The sequence below is a fragment of the Tenrec ecaudatus genome, chromosome 3, assembly GCF_050624435.1.
Source record: "Tenrec ecaudatus isolate mTenEca1 chromosome 3, mTenEca1.hap1, whole genome shotgun sequence".
Classification (NCBI taxonomy): Eukaryota; Metazoa; Chordata; class Mammalia; order Afrosoricida; family Tenrecidae; genus Tenrec; species Tenrec ecaudatus.
Window position 1 is genome coordinate 122923172 of NC_134532.1, and position 7911 is coordinate 122931082.

A 7911-nucleotide genomic window follows, 5' to 3' on the forward strand; every position below is an offset into this window, starting at 1 on the left:
GTTAGGTGCCATCAAATTTGTTCTCTCTCATAACAACTCTATATACAACAGAGCGAAGCAAACCACTACCTGGTCCTGCACCATCCTCATCCATTGCTATGTTTGAGCCCATTACTGAAGTCACTGTGTCAATCCATCTTGTCAAGGGTCTTCTTCCTTTTCACTGCCCCTCCACTTTATCAAACATGCTGTTCTTCTACACAGGGACTGGTCTCTCTGGATCACATGTCCAAAGTACATGAAATGAAGTCTCTCCATCGTCACTTCCAGGAACATTCTGGCGGTACTTCTTCCAACACATATTTTTTGTTCTATTAATTAATGGCATATGCATTGTTCTTCTCCAGTACCACAATTAAAGCATATTGGCTCTCCCCATGACTTCTCTGTTCAATGTCCAAGTTTCACATATATATGAAGTGAATGAAAACACCATGGCTTGGATCAGGCACATCTTAGTCCTCAAATTGACACTTTGCTCTTCAATATTTTAAAGAGGTCTTATGCAACAGTCAATTTCTTGATGACCTAGTCATCAACATGAGCATTGATTGTGGATCCAAGCAAGAGGAAATCTTTGACAGCGCCAATCATTTCTCCGATTTTTCTGATGTAATCTATTGATCCAGTTGTGAGGATTGTAGTTTTCTTTGCACTGAGTTGCAAACCATACTGAAATCTGGGCTCTTGGTCCTCATCAGCAAGTGCTTCAAGTCCTCCTTGGTTTCAGCAAGCAAAGTTGTGTCGTCTGCATGTAGCAGATTGTTAATCAGCCTTCCTCCACGCTTGATGCCATGTTCTTCTTCGTATAGTCCAGCACCTTGTATTACGGTACTTGCTCAGCGTTCAGGATATAACCATGACATTCACCTTTCCTGATTTTTAAGCCACTCAGTTTTTCCTTTTTTGTGTGTGAATGACGGTCTTTTGATCCATTTACAGTTCCATATGAGAACAATTACATGTTCCAGAATTCCCATTTTTCTCCATGCTATCCAGTTTGTTATAATCCAGTCAGTCTACTTCCTTTGGATATCAATGAAACCCAAGTAAACATCTTTCTTCCTGGTCTTCTCTGTGTTAAGCCAAGATCCATCTGGCTTTGATAGCCCGCCTTCAACATCCTCATTTTGAACAACATCCAGCTTGAATTCAGGGCAGCTGTCTGTGGATGCACTGCTGCAATTGTTGAATGATTTGCAGCAAAACTTTACTTATATGTGGTATTAATGATGTTGCTCAATAATTTATGCATTCTGTTGGGTCACCTATCTTGGAATGGGTGCAAATGTAAATTTCTTCTAGTCCATTGGCCCAGAAGTTGTCTTCTAAATTTCTTGACATAGGCAAGTGAGTGCATTAACTTCTATTTGAGAGTTCTGACTTTTGTCTACTACTGCAACCATGATGCACTTGCTGGCCCAGATGGGGTCACACTAGGTTTGGGCCCCCAAAGCTATACAATTTTAACTTAGATTCCTGAATATACTCTCCAAATCAATTAAAAGATGAAGTGGAGTGAGAAGGTTCCTTGTTGGTAGCATGCTAATGTCACAAAAGGCTTGGTCACTATCCTATATATACCCACTGCCACTGAGTTGATTCCAATTCATAACAACCCTATATAGGATTTCAAAGGCTGTAAGTTGCTGGAGCAGTGGTTCTCAACCTTCCTAATGCAGTGACCCTTTAGTACAGTTCCTCATGTTGTGGTGACCCCCACCAACCATAAAATTATTTTCATTGCTACTTCATAACTTTAATTTTGCTACTGTTATGAATTGGTGACCCCTGTGAAATGGTCATTCGACCCCCAAAGGGGTCGGGACCCACATGTTGAGAACAGCTGCTCTAAAGGAAGAACTAGTCTCTTCTTTTTCCCTCCTAAGGGCTGGTGAACCACCAACCTTGCAGTTAGTAGCTGAATGATTGTCTGGCTAGCATCCTTCTTTCCTCATAACTAAGTAAAGGTCCCTGGTGGCACTGTGGGCTAGGTGTTGGGCTTCTAATAAGAAATTCAGTGGTTCAAAGCCACCAGTGGAGCTGCAGTCCACTCCAGTAAAGATTTACAGTCTTGGAAACCCGATGGAGAAGTCTTACTCTGTGCTATAGTGTGGTAGTTAGATAATTTTGTGTCAACTTAAAGATATTTAAGTGTAGGAGTGGAGTCTAATCTGTCAATCAGGTCACAGCCTGACAGTACCTTCCTACATTCTGCATCATTGCATGTGGCCACGTAAGTCTGAAGAGGGAGTTATGGACTAGTATCAGACTTGTGGACTTGAGTTGAACAGGGCTGGGATATTTTATTGATGCATGATTACTTCTTGATAGAAAGCTTTCTCAGATATGAGTGTCACTGGATTTGTTTCTCTAGTCGACCCGGCCTAACACACACAGATAGGGTCACTATTAAGTCAGAATTGGTAGTGAGTTTGGCTTTTTTTTGGTTTAACTCCTGTTGCTTTTATTATTTGGGGGGGCGGGGGCTAGAGAGTAACAGTTGGGACCATTTCTATCTTTCAGGAAGATTTTATTAAATTGGAATATCAAAGAGGGGAGGGTCAAGGTCTTGATTCTTTTCCACCAAGAGGCTCCTTGGTGCCTATGAAAATTTACATACTGAAGGAGGGTAGGAAGGGAAGCTTTTGTCAGGCCACAAAATAGAGGGCAAGGGGTGCCTGTATCCGACATTTACATAACTAAGAGCAGCCACTCCAGCAATGCTTCTCAGAATAAAGATGTGCTCTAGAGTGAATTGCTATCTGCACTGACAGCAGCTGGCAATTGTTAAACTCGCTAAAACAAATGTCAATTCTACACAATCAGGCAATGCTTAAGGTTCTCATCCCATTTTCACTGGGGCTTTCAGGAAGACTGTGTTAGGCTGGGTGATCTAGAGAAACCAAACTAGTGACCCTCATGTATGGATAAGAAATAATTTTATATCAAGAAGGTATCTTAGCCCAGTCCAGCTCACGTCCTTGGGTCTAACGCTAGTTGGAGCCTCTTCAGACTCACGGAGCCAAGGGCAGGGTGAAGCAGGGTGTGGGAAGAGCACAGGCTGGTGTGTGCGGAATCTTGTGGATCCATGTTAGTGGACACGTGACAGGGCATAGACAGTTCCCGGGCTGATTCTCAGGGTCAGCAGCCCGCATGGGGCAGCCCATGGAGGCAGAAACTGAGTCCCAGCCAGCAGATGGGCAAAGGGCGGAGAGAGAGAAGTTCCCAGTGTCTCTCTGATAAAAAGGCCACATTTCCGAGGAGACACAATCAGGCTGTGGCCTGACTGATAAAGTGGACTCCAGCCCTACCCTGTCATTCAAGTCCAAGCTGACTAAAATCTCATTGCCATGAAGACTTACCACTTTGCATTATGCGTTACTTTAGCTCTAGAAACTACCTAAATTTACCTGGCCCCCATTTTTGCTATTTTTTTCCCTTAAATCTTGGTTACAGGTCTAAACAACGGAGGCTTTAGGAAGATGAGGATTTCTAGTATCCCTACCGTGGAAACTGGAACCGAGAAGAGAGTGTACATAGACAAACTCAACATTCATACGTTAAGGAGTCTGGGAGGCTAGGAAACCTTCACATCCGTAGGTTGGAGCTGCGTCCCACTTACATTCTCCTAAGTAACAGTTATTCCCCGTGACGTACCCCAATAATAATGCCACATTCACAGCGCTGTCTGCAAACACAGTCACTGACTATACACACTTGGAGAACAACTGCTTGAAGGTTACCTGCCTGAAGGTGTTCAGCCATTTAATGCCATCCCACGCTATTGTCTTTCCCACCCAGGTAGGGGCCACACGCTTCTGATAAGGATCATGGTTTGTGCCCCTGGAGAAGAGCTCAAAGACACCTCTCTGATCAAGCCAGCTCTGGTCAAGCCAGCTCAGAGATGACCAAGGTTAGACTGGCATCTTGATTTTCTAAAGTCTACCGATCTGGTCACTTATGTGCCTTCCTGTCACATGTGTGCCCCTATTGCAACCCCTTCCAATTGTGTGTACACCCCTAGCTCGTCCCCCTCCTGTTAATTGTATGCCTATTTTACAACCCCTTCTTGTTAGGTATGTGCTTACCATGGCCTGCTTGGCCCAGAATATATAAACTTGTGAGATTCCATTGCTTTCTCTCTCTGCTTGGACCTGGCTCCTGAAGCCATGACTGAAAGGTGAGTCCTTGGATGCTTTATCTTGTCTGACGTCTCTTTGATTTACTTCTCAATTACATAACCACCCCTTAGACCCATTTGGTTTGTGACAAGGCTGGTCCCTCACACCCTACCTAATTGTCTCTTGTGTCAATTTCCTCAATCACCTGTTTTCTTTATCTACTTGGATTCAGTCCCACTTTATGATCTCAAAATGTCATAAAAAGTTAGAAGCAAATATGGCAAAAGAGTAACATTTATTAAATCTAGTCCTCTGAGTCTCAGCCACATAGCACCTGAGTCTCTGTTAGTGTCGATAAATGCCCAAAGGGCATCTGACTCTAGAGCTAGCTTCCACTAGGCACTCAACCTTCCTCATTCAGTGGGCTGGGGAGCTAACTGCTCTGTCTCATGTTCTCTGCTGCTGCTACCTCTCTGCCACCTAGCTAATGCTGCTCCTCCTCCTGCTGGTTATGAGAATCTCTTTCTCCAACTTCTGAGACGGCTCACTTATACCCTAAATGGTGAAATTGGCCAACTCCCTCCTTATTAAGATCCTTTGTACCTAATTTGCATGGCTGGCTCCACCCAGTCGGTTGGTAGGCATTACAATGACTTTGGATATAAGAGCCATGCCAAGTAACTTCCCTTCATCACAGCATTCTATCTCCACTTGGTGATTGAGGTCAATTACCTCTAATGTGATGATGACTCCTCTTTTGTTGCTGAGTTAGAGCTTGGGGGTGGTAAAAACTGGATTAACCTTGGTGAGTGCCATTTGTGTGTTTGGGTTGATGTACAGTCTCCATCTCCTGCCACCAAGACTATTCAATCCAGGTCCCCATTGTGAATCACTGAGATAGTTGACGACAGAAGCTGGTTGATATGAGTGGCCAGCTCATTTTATTTCTTGGTCCTTTAGTGTCTCTTCCATGATGGATATTTTCTTGTGGATGTTAACATGTGATAGAAATATTTTCCTACTTTTTGCTCACATATGTTCATATATATGTTCTACCTCATGTCTATTTGAGAGGGGAAAAAAGAAAACATGTGTATGTCAGAAGAGAGTTTGAAACTTGTACTTAATCATCAAATAGCTAAAGAAAGTGAAAGAAAGGATAAAGTCGAAGAGCAGACTAGAACATTTCCAAAGCACCCCCGTGAGTGAAGAGACACGGGGTGCTGCCCTGCTCACCGACTGCTCAGAACACAGACTCTTTCTCTCTGCCTCTGCTGTGGAGTGCACAGCAGGGCCTCCTCCACAGGAGGCTTTGTCCTTAGGGAGCGGTTTGACTGATTTGACCCTCTGCCTGTGCCTTGGCTTCAGGAACTAAGTGACCAGGCAGGTTCTGACTTGAGAACACTGAAGTCAGATGGGTCATTCTGGTGCCAGCCATCTGGAAGCAGCCCACCCATGAGACAAGCTGCCTACCAGGCCGACCTGGCGTCCCCTGTGAACTGGGAGCAGCTCATCATTGCACCGGCTCCGGAAGCTGCAGCTTCAGCTCAGCATCAAGGCAGTGGTCCATGGTCCAGCGCCAGTGACACAGGAGGAGCTGGGTTTGCACAGCAAAGGAACATATCTGGTGTCACGAACAGAGTCGGACCTTTTTGGTGGAGAATGTCCTAGGTCAAATCTGGTCCCAGCTGGAGAAAGGTGACACATATGTGGCTGTGGACAGTAGAGGTAACACTGTAGACCTGACAGTCCATCAGACACTGACAGCTTACCAGCAAGGAACTGTCTCAAGCAACAGGTGGAACCTGGGAATCCTAAGGAGCAGATTTGGAATTTGAGAAATTTCTGTGTAAAATATCCGGAGAGGATTTTATTGAGTAATTCAAGATCAAGCGCCCGCAGCCTGGGTTGGCTTAATGATCACCGTCTCACCAGTGAGCGGCTGCCAGGGGCCGAAGGAGGCCGCTGCATATCCCCCTGCCCATCTCCTCTGTCGGGCCGGGCGTGGAGCACGCCCCGAGGAAGAACCACGTGGACTTCGAGAAGTGGTCCTCGCAGGCGATGTTGAGAATGAGTCCAGATGCGCTGAACACCCTCTTCATGCCCATCATCGACAGCAGCAGCAGCAGCGTGGAGCATCTTCGGCGCAGCTGCTGCAGCAGCCGTCATCCTCCTCCCCAGGGCGTGAGCCTCTTCCGCCTGGCCTCACTTGGAAGCCAAGCTGGCACCCGCCAGGCCAGCTGCTGCGGAAGGACGACCCCCGCCAGGGGGCAGGTGCATCTCCGCGCAGCAGTTGGAGGCCCTGAGAGAGCTGATCAGGCGGAGCCACGCCCCGACCAAGCCCTCCCAGCTGGCCAAGGTCATCTACGTCTACAGCGCCAGCTTCATCTGAGCCTGGATCTCACGGGCACCGGTGGCCCGGCTGGGCCAGCGCGCAGAGAGATCCCGACGGTCGTGTAGGTCCGGGACCCCGAAACCAAGGCCACAGCCATCCACATCGCCACCTCAAAGAGTGGCCTCAATGACTTAAAGGACTAGCCAACCCCTCTCCCCACCCTCCACCCCCTGGACTCAGCTCATCTTCATCCTCACTTCTTTCCCAACCTCCACTCTGGACTCCCCATCATCACCACCCCAACCCTTCCCCCACCCCCGATTTCCACAGCCAGGCTAGAGGGGAGGATGCATTTGGAGGGCACCGGGGAGCTGGAGATTAATCAGAACAGCAGCAGGTCCATTCAGCTTGGGGGTTGGGAGAAGGAATTCCTGGAGCCTGGAAGCATAGGTACAGGGAGGATAAGCCTAACGAAGCAGTGATCCAGCTGCTCTGGAGCAGAACCGCCCAAGCGCGGCTCAGGCTGCCCGCCTGCAGTCTTGCTAGATCTGAAACAAGACCCGTGAGTCCAGAGGAGATGCTTCACTTCTTTGAGACGTCTCTCTTTTTACAATGTTTTTCGCGGGTGACAGCTCATCTACGATGTCACTCTGCAGTTGGGGGGGTGGTGTGTGATCAAAAGTGGGACTCAGTGAGAAACCAGAGGGATTTTAGCTGCCCCCCTCTGGGCCATGTTTTAGGTTCTCACTTTTAAATTCCAGATAGGGTCTAGGAAGAAGATCCTTAGACTGTGGCCTTGGCTAATCCAGTAGGGTTCATGAGTATGGTCAAGCTGGGGCCTCCACTTCTGAGCAGGTGAAATCTGGCTTCAGGTGGATAATCAGAAGAGGAAGTCCGTGTTAGTCAGAGCTGCTGACATACCCCAGCTTATATGAGGCTGTGACGGAATTCCCGGAAGGCAAACCCTGTTTTCTGAATTGATAAGTAACTCCAGTCCACCTTGGGCGGGATTCTGAGAGAGAAAAAGACGTGGCAGTTTGCTGAGCTCACATTCCCAAGCACAGGGGTCTGAATGGTTCCTGGCTTTGAAGGCAGGCATTTCTTAAACAAACACCCTCCTCCAGCACACCCTCACTCCCCTAAGATCTGTGGCTTTTCAACTCCACATCTCGAAAGGCAAATGGTGGTGAAACACGAGGCGGCTTCAGTGAGATGCTTCATTAAAACTGTCAGTTATTAAAACTTGTTAAAAACCTAACAAAAATTCCAAAGGGAAACTAGAGAAGACAAGGTTATTATAATGACATATACAAAGATCTAGAATTAAAAAACCGAAAGGAAGAGCATGCATGCTCAGCATATCTTAAGCTGAAAGAACTCAAGCAAACATTCAGCTTTGAGTTGCAGTCTCAAAAGATCTATGAACTATGCAGGAAGCAGCAAAAGAAGGCG

General features: G+C 46.9%; 1 pseudogene; it reads left to right on the forward strand.

The window, feature by feature from the left end:
* Nucleotides 1–540: 540 nt before the first annotated feature.
* Nucleotides 541–6584, forward strand: LOC142442354 (heat shock 70 kDa protein 12A-like; annotated as a pseudogene).
* The last annotated feature ends 1327 nt before the right edge of the window (nucleotides 6585–7911 follow it).